This window comes from Bombina bombina, chromosome 2 (genome assembly GCF_027579735.1).
Source record: "Bombina bombina isolate aBomBom1 chromosome 2, aBomBom1.pri, whole genome shotgun sequence".
In the NCBI taxonomy this organism is placed as follows: domain Eukaryota; kingdom Metazoa; phylum Chordata; class Amphibia; order Anura; family Bombinatoridae; genus Bombina; species Bombina bombina.
Window position 1 is genome coordinate 1,378,580,447 of NC_069500.1, and position 20,886 is coordinate 1,378,601,332.

The 20,886-nt window shown below is 38.2% G+C and overlaps 1 protein-coding gene across 3 annotated transcripts in view; it reads right to left on the reverse strand.

Moving 5' to 3' along the window:
* The window catches only part of SMOX (spermine oxidase), a 127,809-nt gene extending 123,588 nt beyond the window's left edge, over positions 1-4,221 (reverse strand). For 2 of the 3 annotated variants that reach the window (XM_053704296.1, XM_053704297.1), the window contains exons 1-2: positions 3,911-4,221; positions 3,668-3,812 (exon numbers count right to left, since the gene is read on the reverse strand). The gene's annotated coding sequence lies outside the window, so the exon portion shown is untranslated. Of the gene's footprint in view, positions 1-3,667; positions 3,866-3,910 lie in introns of those variants that run through there. The other variant, XM_053704298.1, reaches the window with a different exon arrangement.
* Between the last annotated feature and the right edge of the window lie 16,665 nt (positions 4,222-20,886).

The following is a 20,886-nucleotide window of genomic DNA, read 5'->3' on the forward strand; positions in this document are numbered from 1 at the left end:
ACCTAACACTAATCCCCTGAAGATCATCCTACCTTTAGTTGTCTTCACTCAGCCGAGCCACCGATGGAACTGAAGAGGACATCCGGAGCGGAAGAAGTTAATCCTCCAAGCGGCGCTGAAGAAATCTTCCATCCGATGAAGTCATCATCCAGGCGGCGCTGAAGAAAAGTCTTCGATCCGGCCGATGTCATCTTCAAAGAGGCGCTGAAGAGGTCTTCTATCCGGGCGAAGTCATCTTCCAAGCCGGGTCTTGAATCTTCCTTCCGCCGACGCGGAACCACCTTCTTCACCGACGGACTACGACGAATGACGGCTCCTTTAAGGGACGTCATCCAAGATGGCGTCCCCTCAATTCCGATTGGCTGATAGGATTCTATCAGCCAATCGGAATTAAGGTAGGAAAATTCTGATTGGCTGATGGAATCAGCCAATCAGATTCAAGTTCAATCCGATTGGCTGATCCAATCAGCCAATCAGATTGAGCTCGCATTCTATTGGCTGATCGGAACAGCCAATAGAATGCGAGCTCAATCTGATTGGCTGATTCCATCAGCCAATCAGATTTTTCCTACCTTAATTCCGATTGGCTGATAGAATCCTATCAGCCAATCGGAATTGAGGGGACGCCATCTTGGATGACGTCCCTTAAAGGAGCCGTCATTCGTCGTAGTCCGTCGGTGAAGAAGGTGGTTCCGCGTCGGCGGAAGGAAGATTCAAGACCCAGCTTGGAAGATGACTTCGCCCGGATAGAAGACCTCTTCAGCGCCTCTTTGAAGATGACATCGGCCGGATCGAAGACTTTTCTTCAGCGCCGCCTGGATGATGACTTCATCGGATGGAAGATTTCTTCAGCGCCGCTTGGAGGATTAACTTCTTCCGCTCCGGATGTCCACTTCGGTTCCATCGGTGGCTCGGCTGAGTGAAGACAACTAAAGGTAGGATGATCTTCAGGGGATTAGTGTTAGGTTTTTGTAAGGGGGGTTTGGGTTAGATTAGGGGTATGTGGGTGGTGGGTTTTAATGTTGGGGGGGGTTGTATTTTTCTTTTACAGGCAAAAGAGCTGTTTTCTTTGGGGCATGCCCCCACAAATGGCCCTTTTAAGGGCTGGTAAGGTAAAAGATCTTTGAAATGTATTTAATTTAGAATAGGGTAGGGCATTTTTTTATTTTGGGGGGGTTTGTTATTTTATTAGGGGGCTTAGATTAGGTGTAAGTAGCTTAAAATTGCTGTAATATTTTTAACATGTTTGTAACTTATTTTTTTATTTTTTGTAACTTAGCTTTTTTTATTTTTTGTACTTTAGTTAGTTTATGTAATTGTATTTAATTGTAGTTATTTGTAGGTAGTTTATTTAATTAATTTAATGATAGTGTAGTATTAGGTTTAATTGTAACTTAGGTTAGGATTTATTTTACAGGTAATTTTGTATTTCTTTTAGCTAGGTAGTTATTAAATAGTTAATAACTATTTAATAACTATTCTAACTAGCTAAAATAAATACAAAGTTACCTGTAAAATAAATATAAATCCTAAGATAGCTACAATATAATTATTAATTACATTGTAGCTATCTTCGGGTTTATTTTACAGGTAAGTATTTATTTTTAAATAGGAATAATTTATTAAAGTATAGTGTAGTGTTAGGTGTAATTGTAACTTAGGTTAGTTTTTAGTTTACAGGTACATTTCTCTTTATTTTAGCTAGGTAAGCTATTAAATAGTTAATAACTATTTAATAGCTATTGTACTTGGTTAAAATAAATTGAAAGGTACCTGTAAAATAAAAATAAATCCTAAGATAGCTAGAAAATAATTATTATTTATATTGTAGCTATATTAGGGTTTATTTTAAAGGTAAGTATTTAGTTTTAAATAGGATTCATTTAGTTAATAAGAGTTAATTTATTTAGATTTATTTAATTAATATTTAAGTTAGGGGGGCGTTAGGGTTAGAGTTAGACTTAGGTTTAGGGGTTAATAATTTTATTACAGTGGCGGCGGTGTAGTGGGGGGCAGATTAGGGGTTAATAAATTTATTATAGGTGGCGACGGTGTAGGGGGGGCAGGATAGGGGTTAATAGGTTTAATATAGGTTGCGGCGGGTTCAGGGAGCGGCGGTTTAGGGGTTAAACTATTTATTTAGTTGCGGAGAGGTGCCGGATCAGCAGGATAGGGGTTAATAATTTTATAATAGAGGGCGACGGTGTAGGGGGGGCAGGATAGGAGTTACTAGGTATACTGTAGGTGGCAGCGGTGTCCGGGAGCGGCGGTTTAGGGGTTAATACATTTATAAGAGTTGCGGCGGGGTCTAGGAGCGGCGGTTTAGGGGTTAATACATTTATAAGAGTTGCGGCAGGGTCTAGGAGCGGCGGTTTAGGGGTTAGTAACTTTATTGAGTTGCGGGAGGCTCCGGGGGCGCCGGTATAGGGGGTAGAACAGTGTAGTTTAGTGTGAGTGCTTAGTGACAGGCTAACAATAAAGCTGGGAAAAAGCCGAAGGGCAGCGAGATCGGATGAGTGATAACTCTCACAGTCCGCTGCTCATCGCCCCGCGGCTTTTTGACAGCTTTATTTGATAACTTAGGCGTATTTTTTCAGGTCCGCGGCGGCGATGTGAGGCGAGCTTAGGCGGGCGTATTGGGCCGGCGAAGCCAGAAAAGTAGACGGCTTGATAACTACCCCCCATTGTCTGAACTAAAGGTAGCAACCCTACTATCAGATGTGTGTGTATGTGTTTATGAGTGTGTATATGTCAGTGTTTGTGTGTATGTATGTGTGTGTATGTCTGCGTGTGGTATGTATGAGTGTGTGTTTGTATATATATATATATATATATATATATATATTATTATAAAAAGTAATTATTTGCGTGGTAGGTGAGAGTGACCTCTCAACTGCCACTGGGAGGCGCTTAAATATATTAGTATAAAGAGAGGTAAAGCTGCTGTGTATGTGTATGTAGAGTGACAAAACGTACAATCCCTTAATACTATCAGTCACTGTTAAGTATTACATAGAAAGAATTAATACACTTCACTGCGCTATACCTACTGTATTGGCCTGTAGTTATTTGCTTAAAATGTAACTAATTAGTCAACAAAGTATCCTGTGTAGTCTGTTGGTTATGTAACCGTAGATATACTGATACAGTAACCTAGTTGGGTTTATACACTGCAGAGGAGAAAAAGGTGTCAGTTTATGAATCTGATGCACCGTATTGTGAACCGTTTATAGTAGAAGAGATTGGTGTAAAAAACTTCTCATCATATAAATTCCCCTGTATAGTCTATTGCTAGACAGCTATAGAAATGTTTATACAATTGCCTAGTTTGGTATGGAAAGTGATAATTAAAAAACTAGTGCCCTGTAACAATAAATAGTTCAAAGTAACAAAGAACAATATAAAAAACTTGGTTACCACCTTAATTGCAAGCAAGAATTTTGTAAAAGCTTATACGTGTGTATGCGTTAAAGGGGCGATACATGCATATATTTGAAGCACTTCAATAAACCCTTGCTGAAGGGTACCCCTTCATGTTATTCGAGCCAAAGGAGAACATATAGGCGTTCAAGGAGAACGTTCAATTGCAAGTAGATAAACAAAGTCTTGGTAACTTCCTGAAAAAAACACTCTATAGTATCCCTTATCAGGCTTAAATCCTACTTACAGGAGACACCCTCAATTGTATGAGGTAAGTCTGATGCTCTGCTTAGGCGATCCACTGGTAATTTCTTTCCCAGGCTTCTATGTTTCGATCTGTAAGGTTCGCGCTCCTTTGGAGTGTGGTGTATACTTTCTGGAGAATCTCTCAACTGATTTCAGTCATGGGGTGAGAAGGAAAGAAAGCAACATAGCGTAATTCCGTCGCACATAATTATTTATTTATTAAAAGTACAAAGTGTCTACTTACACAGCGTGACCTCAATCTATATGAGGTATCACATAGGCAACATCAGATTTTAAAATTCAATCCAAACGATTATGCATAATAAAAATAAAGTCCTGTATTTGTGTTAGGTCCCAGGGTTTGTAAAATATATCGGTACCAAGGCGGACAAAGTACAAACAACCAGTCCGATATATGTAGTAAAATTCCAAACAGCTGTATACAGACGTGAGTTAAAATATGGTCTAAAAATTAGCCGCAAATCATTAGGAGTGAGTGAGCAGTCGGAACACAACACTGTAAAACACCTGACGCGTTTCAAAGCTACTCAGAGCTTTTTCATCAGAGGTAAGTGTTGTGCTTAGGTTCCGGTTGTATTTTTAAACTTCCCGCCGCTTGCGTGGAAGGGGGTGTGTGTCCCTCTGCTGCCCTCCTATTGGCTTAGAGAAAACTCCTTGTAAGGCATGTATGTGAATGTATAAACACTTATAAGGTTAGTTTACAATCTGAAAGGGCTTAGTAAAGTATAGTGTATTTATATGGACGATGGTGTTCTAACTGAGAAGCAAGTGTTGAAATATTTGGCGATAATACTAATACTGGTTCGCCACTACATTTATATGTTGCACAGAAAAACATACAGTCATCCTTCCGAAATGCCCGATTGAATGTGCGCTTTCACACATCCTAACCTATTCTGGACAACAGGTGTTGTGAGTTCAAAAAGGTTTATGCTGCTTTTTACTCGATTATGAACCTGATAAATTCTTCTATAGCTAATTTATAGTAGTTAGTTTGTAGTGCAATGTGCCTGCATCTAAAAAATACTAAATCTTGCTACGATGTAGACGATAATGTTCTAACTGAGAACCAAGTGTTGAAATATTTGGCGATAATACTAATACCGGTTCGCCACTTCATTTATATGTTGCACAGAAAAACATACAGTCATCCTTCAGAAATGCCTGATTGAAAGTGCGCTTTCACACATCCTAACCTATTTTGGACAATAGGTGTTGTGAGATCAAAAAGGTTTATCCTGCTTTTTACTCGGTTATGAACCTTATAATTTCTTATCTAGCTAATTTATAGTAGTTAATTTGTAGAGCAATGTTCCTGCATCTAAAAGATACTATATCTTGCAATTATATTTAGCAGTATCTATTAAGTCAATATATTCTTTGAGGAACGTTTGTCTTGGGTCACTGGCCAATTCTAAAACAGGACAGATTTCTCAAGGATAATCTGGGAGAGGGCCCAATGGTCACCTTCAGGAAGAATCAGTCGCTTAAAAACATACTGGCACCAAGCAAACTAAAGAAAAAATCTTCTAGAGATAATTGGCTGAACAAACAGAGCCAAGGTTTCTACAAATGCAACCGAAAAAACTGTGAAGGATGTATTCATGCATGCAATGGCAACAAGCCCACACACACGGTGAAAGCCACATCAAATGATAAAGAATGTATAATTAACCACCTTACCAATTGCAAAAGTGATTTCATAGTTTACCTTTTGGAGTGCAGCTGCAAACTGCAATATATAGGAAGATCCAAAAGAATTTACAAAACCAGGCTCCTAGAGCATATAAAAAATATTGAAAATGGATTTGGAGGCCACAATCTAAGTGACCATTACTCTAAATTCCACAATAAGAACCCCAAATGCCTAAAAGGAACAATTCTGGAAAATATACCACCAGATAAAAATGGAGGTGACAGGTTTAAAAAACTACGACAAAGGGAGACATTTTGGATCCACCATTTTGATACACTAGCCCCCAGGGGATTAAATAAGGACATTGATATAGTGGCCTTTTTATAATCCTTGGCGTATATATATATATAAATAAAAAAAGGGGGGAAAAGTAAATTTACCCTAAAGACTCCCTTTATTTCTGCTCTTAAACCTCTCAAGATTTTCATAGACTTTTTTCAAAGACTAAGTAGAGAAACCAGCACAGGTTCTGAAAACCCTAGTAATAAAATAAAATGAGCAAAATACATACTGCAAACAATAAAGCGACTAAATTGACAAGCTTAGCAGATTATAGGATACATGTAGCAAGATATAGTATCTTTTAGATGCAGGCACATTGCTCTACAAATTAACTACTATAAATTAGCTAGATACAAAATTATCAGGTTCATAACCGAGTAAAAAGCAGGATAAACCTTTTTGATCTCACAACACCTATTGTCCAAAATAGGTTAGGATGTGTGAAAGCGCACTTTCAATCAGGCATTTCTGAAGGATGACTGTATGTTTTTCTGTGCAACATATAAATGAAGTGGCGAACCGGTATTAGTATTATCGCCAAATATTTCAACACTTGATTCTCAGTTAGAACACTATCGTCTACATCGTAGCAAGATTTAGTATTTTTTAGATGCAGGCACATTGCACTACAAACTAACTACTATAAATTAGCTATAGAAGAATTTATCAGGTTCATAATCGAGTAAAAAGCAGCATAAACCTTTTTGAAATCACAACATCTGTTGTCCAGAATAGGTTAGGATGTGTGAAAGCGCACATTCAATCGGGCATTTCGGAAGGATGACTGTATGTTTTTCTGTGCAACATATAAATGTAGTGGCGAACCAGTATTAGTATTATCGCCAAATATTTCAACACTTGCTTCTCAGTTAGAACACCATCGTCCATATAAATACACTATACTTTACTAAGCCCTTTCAGATTATAAACTAACCTTATAAGTGTTTATACATTCACATACATGCCTTACAAGGAGTTTTCTCTAAGCCAATAGGAGGGCAGCAGAAGGACACATGCCCCCTTCCACGCAAGCGGCGGGAAGTTTAAAAATACAACCGGAACCTAAGCACAACACTTACCTCTGATGAAAAAGCTCTGAGTAGCTTTGAAACGCGTCAGGTATTTTACAGTGTTGTGTTCCGACTGCTCACTCACTCCTAATGATTTGCGGCTAATTTTTAGACCATATTTTAACTCACGTCTGTATACAGCTGTTTGGAATTTTACTACATATATCGGACTGGTTGTTTGTACTTTGTCTACCTTGGTACCGATATATTTTACAAACCCTGGGACCTAACACAAATACAGGACTTTATTTTTATTATGCATAATCGTTTGGATTGAATTTTAAAATCTAATGTTGCCTATGTGATACCTCATATAGATTGAGGTCACGCTGTGTAAGTAGACACTTTGTACTTTTAATAAATAAATAATTCTGTACGACGGAATTACGCTATGTTGCTTTCTTTCCTTCTCACCCCATGACTGAAATCGGTTGAGAGATTCTCCAGAAAGTCTACACCACACTCCAAAGGAGCGCGAACCTTACAGATTGAAACAGAGAAGCCTGGGAAAGAAATTACCAGTGGATCGCCTAAGCAGAGCATCAGACTTACCTCATACAATTGAGGGTGTCTCCTGTAAGTAGGATTTAAGCCTGATAAGGGATACTATAGAGTGTTTTTTTCAGGAAGTTACCAAGACTTTGTTTATCTACTTGCAATTGAACGTTCTCCTTGAACGCCTATATTTTCTCCTTTGGCTCGAATAACATGAATGGGTACCCTTCAGCAAGGGTTTATTGAAGTGCTTCAAATATATGCATGTATCGCCCCTTTAATGCATACACACGTATAAGCTTTTTACAAAACTCTTGCTTGCAATTAAGGTGATAACCAAGTTTTTTATATTGTTCTTTGTTACTTTGAACTATTTATTGTTACAGGGCACTAGTTTTTTAATTATCACTTTCCATACCAAACTAGGCAATTGTATAAACATTTCTATAGCTGTCTAGCAATAGACTATACAGGGGAATTTATATGATGAGAAGTTTTTTACACCAATCTCTTCTACTATAAACGGTTCACAATACGGTGCATCAGATTCATAAACTGACACCTTTTTCTCCTCTGCAGTGTATAAACCCAACTAGGTTACTGTATCAGTATATCTACGGTTACATAACCAACAGACTACACAGGATACTTTGTTGACTAATTAGTTACATTTTAAGCAAATAACTACAGGCCAATACAGTAGGTATAGCGCAGTGAAGTGTATTAATTCTTTCTATGTAATATATATATATATGGACCATAATTTGTTACAGTGCTTCAATGTAGTATTTTTAAAATAGAAGGATGAATTATTTAATTTTATGATGTGTTTTGGGGAGGATTATTATACTTATTAAATAACCAGCTTTATTCTATAGACCTTGTTTTAATGCATATTAAAGGGATATTAGACAGTATGAAATTATAAAATAAAATGTTTTTTTATAGCGCTGCAGAATCTGTTGGCGCTCTACAAATAACCAATAATAATAATAATAATAATAATAATAATGTAGTTAAACTTTGCAATATACTTTCATATTTTGACTCCTTTTCCTGTAATTTAAATTGATCTTGTTTTCTAAATTGTTTTACTGTTAGGGGGGACTTTGTTTATGTTTAATGTAAAAGAGCTGTTAAACTTAGGGCAATGCCCTACAAAAAGCCCTTTTAAGGGCTATTGGTAGTTTAGTATTAGATTAGGGGGTGTTTTTATTTTGGGGGGATTTTTTATTTTTATAGGGGTATTAATTTAGGTTTAATTTTATTATTTTTTATAGCTTTGTTTATTTTTTTCTGTATTTCTATTTTTTATTTTTTGTAGCTTGGGGGGGGGGGTTGCATTTACAACTCATAGACTGCCTTCTGGGCAGACTTATCAACTAGTATATATATATATATATATATATATATATATATATATATATATATATATATATATATATATATATATATATAAAATGTCAAATAGCCGGTGGCCCAGCACTCAAACCTTTGTGCACAATACAATGACCTGGGTGCAATCCTCAATGTGATGTAATATAAGTACGCGAAGAAGGAGGGCACTCACAGGATTTAAATTCTTGAAATATTTAATATTTTCAAAGTACATAGATAATTGTTGTCGACGTTTCGGCTCTATCCTTAAGCCTTCTTCAAGACAAATCATATATCGGAGAAAAAAAAAAGAAGGCTCAAGGATAGAGCCGAAACGTCGACAACAATTATCTATGTACTTTGAAAATATTAAATATTTCAAGAATTTAAATCCTGTGAGTGCCCTCCTTCTTCACGTACTTATATATATATATATATATATATATATATATATATATATATATATATATATATATATCTATACAGAAAAAATGGGGGGGTATTATACAGTATACCGTAAGCAAATAGCCTTTGAAATAGACTTAAATCCCTTCTCTCTGAAGTGTCAGTACAAAGTCCCCTTAGGAAAATGTGCTCCTTAAAGTCAAAGTGTGTTATAGAGGGTTAAACAAGTTATTTCAAAAACTTGAGACAGGGTATAACAGCTGGCAATGAGCTATTCACGAAAATTGCATAAGAGTGTGAGGACCGTGCCTCCAGCAGCCTGTGGCTGTTTACAACTCACGGTTAAACGTGGCTCATCCGGCTCTATAATATTCCTCCTGTCTGCAAGCTGTCCTCCTCAGTCGCTGCTTCCAGCGTGCAGCGTTTGTCTCCACACACGTCTATGACGTGGGGACTTCCTACCGTGCACGTGTAGAGATGCGGCCAATCTCCGTTGCGGAGTCTTGTGCTGTATGATCCACCTGTAAGATGCCGTTGCTGTAGGGTAAAGTCTCCTCCTACGTTCTAAAGAGAGAAGGGTTGCCGAGCCCTCTGATCCAGGATCCTGGCTGATATGCAAAGTCAAAAAACGAAGCTTGATCCCGGGTCAGAAAAAACATAAAAAGTTAAATTTTATTAGGTTCCATAAGGTAAAAACCCAGGAGGGGTCCAGTCACTAGATATGTGCATGATCGAAAAATTTGTTTAGTTTCGGTTCGGATTGATTCGGAGGTTTTCGAATTTCGTTTCGGATCGATTTGAATTCGGAAAACTTCGAATGAATCATTTTCGGATTCGTTTCGGATTCATTCGGATTCTAAAAAATTCGGCTGGATTTGGTTCGATTCGGTTCGGTTCGAAAATTCGGAATTTCGGTATGTGTGCTGTGTATTAGACTAGTATTATGTACTGTATATTAGGTGTAACCCATAGCAGAGTGATATAACCTAATATACTGTACAATACCAGTGTAATCCATGTCCATCCGAATTTACCGAATAAATCCGAACTAATTCGGATTTATTCTGTAAATTCGGCAGTATTTTAATTCGGAAATTCGGTTCGATCCGAATCTCCAAATTTGCCGAATTTTCCGATCTTCCGAATCGAACCAAACCGAATTGCACATATCTACCAGTCACATCAAAAACACTGAGCACTGTGTACTCAAGCTGACATGTTTCGGTTAGATACCGTAATCATAGCTGATAGAGTACACCAGTGCTGAACTTTTAAAAGACAACAATGCATGTCATTGGTTAAAAACAATTACACCTGTTCAGTGCAAAAACATTAACCTATTCCTTGCCTGACCTTGGTATATACACTCGTATGTGTGCTAAAAATAAAGATAAGAGTGCAAACATTTTTGCTTTTATCAATAATTATATACCTGTAAATACACTGCTTAACTATATTAGGGTACAGAAAAGAAAGGGGTTAAATGTAGAGTGTGCCTTTTCTCATATCTGTAAGTGTTAATTACTTATTGTTTGACAGGAGAAAATTTCAGCCCTGCCTAATCATACTGTGTGAACGGGAGAGGATGCTAAAGAGTAAAAAGCTTATGGTATATACCTATAATGTAATATTAGGGAAAAAAAATGTTAGATAGTATACTGACCTATAATAGGTCATACAGTAATAGCTTTGTGTGTCACGTGGTCTCGTGTCCTAAACGTACTCTCTGCCTATCAATTCTATGAAAAGTTTATATCTCACTTATGTGATATGTTCATTTTATATGTGTTATGAGATTTAGGTGAGGGCACTATGTCCTGTGTAGATTTACTGTTTATTATAAGGACATTGTGTCTATGTTACATAAATGTTGAAATATTTAAACCTTCTAATTGGAGGTCAAAAGAAAAGGGGATAAACTTCTATAGTATTGGAAGGATGGATACAGTCTTTAATGATACATTGTAACGGGCAATACAGAACATCAGTTTGTGAGCAGACACTACCCTGGGAATAATATCTCTATTTCCCTTATAATGGGGTATTAACTAAGATAGTGTGTGGAGCTAATGTAACTTTTTAATCCTATCCTACTTTATACGGTATTGTAAAGAGGATATTTTATGCGTCACACAGGTAACTACCTGTGTATGTATTTGCACTGCTATTGAGTTCTTACATATGTAGTGGCCCATGTCAAATTGTCATAAGTGACAAAATTTCTATCAATGTGTCATAAATGACAATATTATTGTGTATGTGTGATTGAGCAACTGGGGGAAAAGTGGGGGGTTGTTTTATTGCCAATAATTTATGAGGTCATATTCAGAGTTTAGACCTCTTGGTACTCTGGTCTGGAGCCTGAATATCCAGAACATTTCTCGCTTGCCTAGAATTTGGTCTCTCTGTTACCACCACGTTACCACCACGTAAAGGAGTTTTTACCCACTCAATTGCTTGCCACCTCAGGGTGGCACTGCTTTTGTTGTGTATATATCTGAAATGCTTAACTAGTGGTGTGGTTGCTTCCACACCACTATCGTAGACATGTGATTTCTTATTCTGGCATTCACCTCAGTTGTAGTGAGACCCACATACTGTAGTCGGCATTCAGTGCACGCGAGGAGATAGATGACGTAGGAGGATGTACAGTTGAGAGGTGATTTTGAACACTTCCCCTGTGACTTCTGAATAAAATTAATCACAGGTAACGACCAGATCACACGGTTTGCATCTGGTCTTTCCACACCTGTACATCCCCCTATGTCTAAGCCAAGAACTTGGTTCTGCGACAGTAAGTCACGGTAATTTCCGAGGGAGATAAATAGTTACCTATGGTTTTACTCTTGCGATAGGAACACCTCAGGCCCAACTCCACACTGCTTACGAGTCTGTCATCTGCTGTGAGAAGACGAAAATGCTTGTTTACTATGTCGCAGATACTCTTGTACTCTGTACTATAATCTGTGACAAAAGTGACTTTGTCTTTAGTGGAGATATCTGACTTAGTGGATCCCCGAAGTAAAGACTCTCTGTCAAGTCTATCTACCTGAGACTTAGCTTGCTTTATCACGTACTTGGGGTAACCCCTTTGCAGAGGTCTCTTTTCAAGTACCTGACTTTGTTCTTGAAAAGTCCCTTCATCCATACAATTTCTCTTAGCTCTTATAAGTTCACCCTTGGCCACTGCCAAGGGTACTTGTTTGGGGTGGCAACTTTTTGCGTGTAGTAAAGTATTTTTGGTGATAGGCTTTCTGTAAGTGCTACTCTGAATTTGGCCGCCTTCTGTAGCAGTCAGGGTAAGGTCTAGAAAATTGATGACTCTGGCATGTGTCTCATGTGTAAACCTAAGACCTACTGTGTTGTTATTAAGCTTGTTCAAAAAATCAGACATATCCTTGTCTGAACCCTGCCAGATAAAGAGTAGATCATCTATATATCGCCTATAAAAGGCAATATATACTCTATGACCATTTTCATCTCCATAGATGTGGGACAGCTCCCACCAACCCATAAAAAGGTTGGCGTATGAGGGCGCGAATTTGGCCCCCATAGCTGTCCCACATCTCTGGAGGTAAAAGGTATCGTCAAAGCGAAAGTAGTTATGAGTGAGTAAAAAGCGGGTCACCCTTAAGATGTATCTCACAAAGCCACTGTCAAATAGAGAAAAAGTCTGTAGAAAAAAGGCTATAGCCTTTAGACCCTCCTCATGAGGAATTGAGGAGTAGAGGGCCGTGACATCAACTGTCAACCATCTGTATTCTACATTCCATCTCAAATCCACCATGAGATTTAGTAGATCCCTGGTGTCTTTAAGATGGCTTTGTAGGGATAGAGTATGGTATCCAGCCACTGAGACAGATGCTCAAGGAGCGACCCAATGCCACTCATAATGGGACGTCCCTTAACATCTGTCAAACTTTTATGCACCTTTGGAAGATGGTGGAAGATGGGCACCACTGGATGTTCTACATATAAGAATTCACAGGTGGCTTGATCAAAATGCCCATCTTCCAAACCATCATCCAAAAGTGCTCTCAATTCCCTTTGAAAAGAGGTGGTAGGATCCCTAGTTAATCTCATGTAATTTATTTATTCGGTAAATTCGGCAGTATTTTAATTCGGAAATTCGGTTCGATCCGAATCTCCAAATTTGCCGAATTTTCCGATCTTCCGAATCGAACCAAACCGAATTGCACATGTCTACCAGTCACATCAAAAACACTGAGCACTGTGTACTCAAGCTGACATGTTTCGGTTAGATACCGTAATCATAGCTGATAGAGTACACCAGTGCTGAACTTTTAAAAGACAACAATGCATGTCATTGGTTAAAAACAATTACACCTGTTCAGTGCAAAAACATTAACCTATTCCTTGCCTGACCTTGGTATATACACTCGTATGTGTGCTAAAAATAAAGATAAGAGTGCAAACATTTTTGCTTTTATCAATAATTATATACCTGTAAATACACTGCTTAACTATATTAGGGTACAGAAAAGAAAGGGGTTAAATGTAGAGTGTGCCTTTTCTCATATCTGTAAGTGTTAATTACTTATTGTTTGACAGGAGAAAATTTCAGCCCTGCCTAATCATACTGTGTGAACGGGAGAGGATGCTAAAGAGTAAAAAGCTTATGGTATATACCTATAATGTAATATTAGGGAAAAAAAATGTTAGATAGTATACTGACCTATAATAGGTCATACAGTAATAGCTTTGTGTGTCACGTGGTCTCGTGTCCTAAACGTACTCTCTGCCTATCAATTCTATGAAAAGTTTATATCTCACTTATGTGATATGTTCATTTTATATGTGTTATGAGATTTAGGTGAGGGCACTATGTCCTGTGTAGATTTACTGTTTATTATAAGGACATTGTGTCTATGTTACATAAATGTTGAAATATTTAAACCTTCTAATTGGAGGTCAAAAGAAAAGGGGATAAACTTCTATAGTATTGGAAGGATGGATACAGTCTTTAATGATACATTGTAACGGGCAATACAGAACATCAGTTTGTGAGCAGACACTACCCTGGGAATAATATCTCTATTTCCCTTATAATGGGGTATTAACTAAGATAGTGTGTGGAGCTAATGTAACTTTTTAATCCTATCCTACTTTATACGGTATTGTAAAGAGGATATTTTATGCGTCACACAGGTAACTACCTGTGTATGTATTTGCACTGCTATTGAGTTCTTACATATGTAGTGGCCCATGTCAAATTGTCATAAGTGACAAAATTTCTATCAATGTGTCATAAATGACAATATTATTGTGTATGTGTGATTGAGCAACTGGGGGAAAAGTGGGGGGTTGTTTTATTGCCAATAATTTATGAGGTCATATTCAGAGTTTAGACCTCTTGGTAATCTGGTCTGGAGCCTGAATATCCAGAACATTTCTCGCTTGCCTAGAATTTGGTCTCTCTGTTACCACCACGTTACCACCACGTAAAGGAGTTTTTACCCACTCAATTGCTTGCCACCTCAGGGTGGCACTGCTTTTGTTGTGTATATATCTGAAATGCTTAACTAGTGGTGTGGTTGCTTCCACACCACTATCGTAGACATGTGATTTCTTATTCTGGCATTCACCTCAGTTGTAGTGAGACCCACATACTGTAGTCGGCATTCAGTGCACGCAAGGAGATAGATGACGTAGGAGGATGTACAGTTGAGAGGTGATTTTGAACACTTCCCCTGTGACTTCTGAATAAAATTAATCACAGGTAACGACCAGATCACACGGTTTGCATCTGGTCTTTCCACACCTGTACATCCCCCTATGTCTAAGCCAAGAACTTGGTTCTGCGACAGTAAGTCACGGTAATTTCCGAGGGAGATAAATAGTTACCTATGGTTTTACTCTTGCGATAGGAACACCTCAGGCCCAACTCCACACTGCTTACGAGTCTGTCATCTGCTGTGAGAAGACGAAAATGCTTGTTTACTATGTCGCAGATACTCTTGTACTCTGTACTATAATCTGTGACAAAAGTGACTTTGTCTTTAGTGGAGATATCTGACTTAGTGGATCCCCGAAGTAAAGACTCTCTGTCAAGTCTATCTACCTGAGACTTAGCTTGCTTTATCACGTACTTGGGGTAACCCCTTTGCAGAGGTCTCTTTTCAAGTACCTGACTTTGTTCTTGAAAAGTCCCTTCATCCGTACAATTTCTCTTAGCTCTTATAAGTTCACCCTTGGCCACTGCCAAGGGTACTTGTTTGGGGTGGCAACTTTTTGCGTGTAGTAAAGTATTTTTGGTGATAGGCTTTCTGTAAGTGCTACTCTGAATTTGGCCGCCTTCTGTAGCAGTCAGGGTAAGGTCTAGAAAATTGATGACTCTGGCATGTGTCTCATGTGTAAACCTAAGACCTACTGTGTTGTTATTAAGCTTGTTCAAAAAATCAGACATATCCTTGTCTGAACCCTGCCAGATAAAGAGTAGATCATCTATATATCGCCTATAAAAGGCAATATATACTCTATGACCATTTTCATCTCCATAGATGTGGGACAGCTCCCACCAACCCATAAAAAGGTTGGCGTATGAGGGTGCGAATTTGGCCCCCATAGCTGTCCCACATCTCTGGAGGTAAAAGGTATCGTCAAAGCGAAAGTAGTTATGAGTGAGTAAAAAGCGGGTCACCCTTAAGATGTATCTCACAAAGCCACTGTCAAATAGAGAAAAAGTCTGTAGAAAAAAGGCTATAGCCTTTAGACCCTCCTCATGAGGAATTGAGGAGTAGAGGGCCGTGACATCAACTGTCAACCATCTGTATTCTACATTCCATCTCAAATCCACCATGAGATTTAGTAGATCCCTGGTGTCTTTAAGATGGCTTTGTAGGGATAGAGTATGGTATCCAGCCACTGAGACAGATGCTCAAGGAGCGACCCAATGCCACTCATAATGGGACGTCCCTTAACATCTGTCAAACTTTTATGCACCTTTGGAAGATGGTGGAAGATGGGCACCACTGGATGTTCTACATATAAGAATTCACAGGTGGCTTGATCAAAATGCCCATCTTCCAAACCATCATCCAAAAGTGCTCTCAATTCCCTTTGAAAAGAGGTGGTAGGATCCCTAGTTAATCTCATGTAATTGTTTGTGTCATGCAATTGGCTTTGGGCCTCACTGATATACGCACTCCTATCTTGAACTACCAATGAACCTCCCTTATCCGCAGAACAAATTATTAGATTTTTGTTTCCTTGGAGCTCTAACAGAGCTTGCTTTTCATTCCTTGACAAATTTGAGTTATTTCTGTTGTTAGTAGTCGTGTAGGATAACTGTGTGAGATCCTGTTCTATTCTCCTATAGAATGTTTCAAGGATGGGACCCTGTGTCTGTCTGGGGTAAAAAACAGACTGTTTTTTAAAACCATTGAAACTTTTGATAGTATGTGCAGTGTCAGATGTATTCCCATTGTCATCCAAACTCTGTAGTGTGATTACATCACAAGCTTCTGAAAAATCTAAATGTTTGGTATTCTCAGGGCCATGTTGGACACAGTCTAACCTCTCAGGGTCTTCAGCCCTGGTTTCATTGACCCCCTTAAAATGTTTTCTCAGGGTGAGATTTCTAATAAGTCTGTTTACGTCCAACATGGTCCTGAAAAGGTCAAATGTACTTGTGGGGGCAAAACTCAGACCATAACTGAGTACTTTGAGTTGTGTTTGTGTCAGGGTAGTAGTGGAAAAATTGATAACATTATACTCAGTCATTGATACTTGGTCGCTCTGTTGCCTCTCAGGGGGTATCTGTCTTGCTTGTTCTGTCCTATCCCTGTTTTGTCCTGAACCTTGTGAAAAACCTGCTTGAAAACTCTGCGGTCCTCCCCTGTATTAGTAGTGTTGCTCATGGTCTGCTGGCTACTACTGCTGACATATTTGGATACAGAATTACCCTTATGTGTGTTAGTCAAAGGGAGATGGTTTTTATGTGAGTTCTGCTTGCTTGATTTCATTGGTTCAGTATTTTGGGCAGGATTTAGTAAAGTAACCTGTTTATGGGTGTTTTTTAAAATCCCCTTGGGAATAACCTCTGGTTCTTCCCCCCCTGAGGCTCCTGTTTCTTCTCCTGACTCGAATTCGCTGTCTGAAACTCTGCCTGGGCTTGTGTGTGTATTACTGGAGACATGATTAGCTACTCTTCCTCTACCTCTATTTCTCCTACGTGATCTGCCCGTCCTATTGCTTGATCTCCCACCTTGCCTTCTATTGGTGTGATTCCATAGGTATACAGTATGTGTGTCATAATCCAATTGATCTCTAAGGTATTTTGTGTGCTTGCGATTCAAAATAACATTTTTAGATTCAATAAGGGCTGTTTGCAAAATGCAATCAAATTTGGGATAGTTTTCTACTATTCAATTCTTGTTGTAACTCATCTATTTCCCTTCTTATGTTATCAAGCATTTTGTTTTTATACAATATAAGCAAATTCATCAATCTTATAGAACAGTCTGTAAGTATGGAGTTCCAGGTTCCCACAAAATCAAGATCCTGTGTTTCAAACGTGGGGAATTTGTTAATTCTTAAACCCCTTGGTATTATTATTAGTTTCACGTATTTTTCAAAGGTCCATACATCAAACTGGAGCTTGTGTTCTTTTATAAGCAGTTGCTCCATTTTGTCAAACAGTTAACTTAGAGAGTATGTGGTAATGTCTGTTGAAAAGACTGTATCTAAATCATGATCCCCATAACCCCTTTCAGCTGCTGGCAATAGGGAATAAAAGTTAATGGCGGACCCCTCCATGGTTTAGACAAGCTCTGAACAGTATGCTATATAAAAATGCTGCCAGAAAGCATTAAGTGTATAACACAGAAAAAATGGGGGGGTATTATACAGTATACCATAAGCAAATAGCCTTTGAAATAGACTTAAATCCCTTCTCTCTGAAGTGTCAGTACAAAGTCCCCTTAGGAAAATGTGCTCCTTAAAGTCAAAGTGTGTTATAGAGGGTTAAACAAGTTATTTCAAAAACTTGAGACAGGGTATAACAGCCGGCAATGAGCTATACACGAAAATTGCATAAGAGTGTGAGGACCGTGCCTCCAGCAGCCTGTGGCTGTTTACAACTCACGGTTAAACGTGGCTCATCCGGCTCTATAATATTCCTCCTGTCTGCAAGCTGTCCTCCTCAGTCGCTGCTTCCAGCGTGCAGCGTTTGTCTCCACACACGTCTATGACGTGGGGACTTCCTTCCGTGCACGTGTAGAGATGCGGCCAATCTCCGTTGCGGAGTCTTGTGCTGTATGATCCACCTGTAAGATGCCGTTGCTGTAGGGTAAAGTCTCCTCCTACGTTCCAAAGAGAGAAGGGTTGCCGAGCCCTCTGATCCAGGATCCTGGCTGATATGCAAAGTCAAAAAACGAAGCTTGATCCCGGGTCAGATAAAACATAAAAAGTTAAATTTTATTAGGTTCCATAAGGTAAAAACCCAGGAGGGGTCCAGTCACATCAAAAACACTGAGCACTATGTAATCAAGCTGACATGTTTCGGTTAGATACCGTAATCATAGCTGATAGAGTACACCAGTGCTGAACTTTATAAATACATATACAGTATATATAAAAATATATTATATAGGTATAGATAAATACAGATTTACAGTATATAGGAATATCTATTTAGAAATAAAGAACATTGGAATGTGAAATATTTACAGCACATACACAGTATAACACTTTATTAAAAATGTTGCATAAATGTTTTTTCATGTTTTTATCTACTTGACTGCTAAGGGCTCATAAGCATAATTAGTGTAAAATACTGTTTATTTGTATTATTTGTTACACTTATATTACATCTTGTCATTTCTTAAAATGAATGAATATTGTAGGCTTTTCCCCAGATTTCTACTAGCCCTAGCTCTGTAACCAGTGCAATCTCAACATGTTTACAGCAGAATGCTACCTTTAGAGGACTTATAGAGGGGTTAATTTATCAAAGGCTAAGCAAGCCTCTCGACCCCCTACGACTGCAGGTTCTCACAAGAGAACCTGCAGTCCGTATATAAGAAGCAGCGGTCATGAGACCGTTGCTTTCCTAACCTTTTACCACCTCTAAGGTGGCGAATTTCAATCTCTCCGGTCTCTTCCGACCAGGGAGATTGACAGCTCCTGACCTCACGTGATTGGCTGTTTGCGCGAACAGGGGACAGGATTGCACACAAGCGAAAAATAGCGCTCATGAATTCAGCCAGCCAGAGGCGAGTTGCGGCAGATAGGGGTGTATATGTGCGCCCCTGTCCACTGCAGCTTGATAAATCGACCCCTTAGAGAGGAATTAGAGATACCTCACACACTATCCTAGCAGCTGCAGGTCCTGCAAATGCTGTAGCTCTATCTATCGGGTCTTTGATAGAGTGATGCCTCCAATTAGAGCTGGTGACAAATATAAATTGCTATTAAAGCAAGAACACTATTGGATATATAGGTTGAGGACTATTACTCCCATAGGATTAAACAGTGAATGGGACATGAGTTATTTCATTGAATAATGTTTATTTACTATTGCCGTTAAGCATAGCCTTCATTTACAATAAAATTAGTCATTTCTTTGTGACCCAACTTGAAAAATCAAAGCATGTACCGATGCTTTTAAACTGGATACAATAAAGTTTTTTGTTTTTACCAGCCCTTTCTTTTTTGGTGCCTCCTGTTGTGCGACTGCACACTCTTTTTTTCTAAGGACTTAGAGATAATTAACCTTAAAGTGACGTTAAATGTTAAAAAATGGCCGTTTCTTATCCCCTCCAAAAAAATAAGATAAGCCTCAAACCTGAAATGTTCTGCATGCACACTATACTTGCCTAGGTACCCTCTATAAATTAACCCTTAAAGTGGAACTTTCAGTGGATTTTCATCATTACATTGGGACTTAAAGGGATAGGAAAGTTCTCTTGGTATCCCTTGTTGAAAATGAATATGCACATATCCTACACTAGTAGGAGCTAGTTACTGATTGGTGCCTGCACACATTTGTCTTTTGATTGGCTGACTAGATGTGTTCAACTAGAATAACAAGAGAATGAAGCAAATTTAATAATAGTTCGAAAGATGTTCAAAATTGTATGTTCTATCCAAAATCATGAAAGAAAATGTTGGGGTCTTTTGTCCCTTTAAGTTTTAAGTTTAAGGATCAAGAATGTGCAAAATGTTTTTATATGACCATGTACCTCGTAATGTGATCCAGAGATCAATTTTTGTTCCAAGGAGCTAGGACAATCCTGAGCTGAGATATTGAGGTTTTCGTAAACATCTGTATATAAAAAATTTGTCGTGCACCATGACACAAAAATGGCTGCCACGGTTAAATCAAGTAAAAATTAAAAAAATTAAAAATGGTCAAGCATCCTATGTATTTTTTTTTTTTTTTTAATTTTTATTGAGGTTAAAGAAGCAATATAACAGACAGATGAAATTTCAAGCGTCATACAGAAATACAGAAAAAAGAACACAATAGACATTTTGTCCAAAAAAAAAAAAAAAAGATTAAATATATAATCATATCTGCTACATCACAGTTTTGCTAAACATGCTAAAATTGAACCTCACATATATAGAATTGTCCTCCTCAAGCTTAAGAGGTCTCTTATGTACCTCAATCAACTGTTCCAGCATTAAATCTGTGGGAGAACAAAACTATTAATATTGAACAAAAGTATATAAAAAAGCTAGACCTGCTTAGGGAATCTGCTATCTTATAGTTATGTATTTTGGGTGTTATGATGGAATATGCAAATTATGAATTATTGGGTATAGAAGTTAAAGGTTGCGGCATAGGCAAGAAAAGCAGCGTATTTTGCCCTTCTTATCAAGGAGGTTCATTATGTGTGTGTGTGGGGG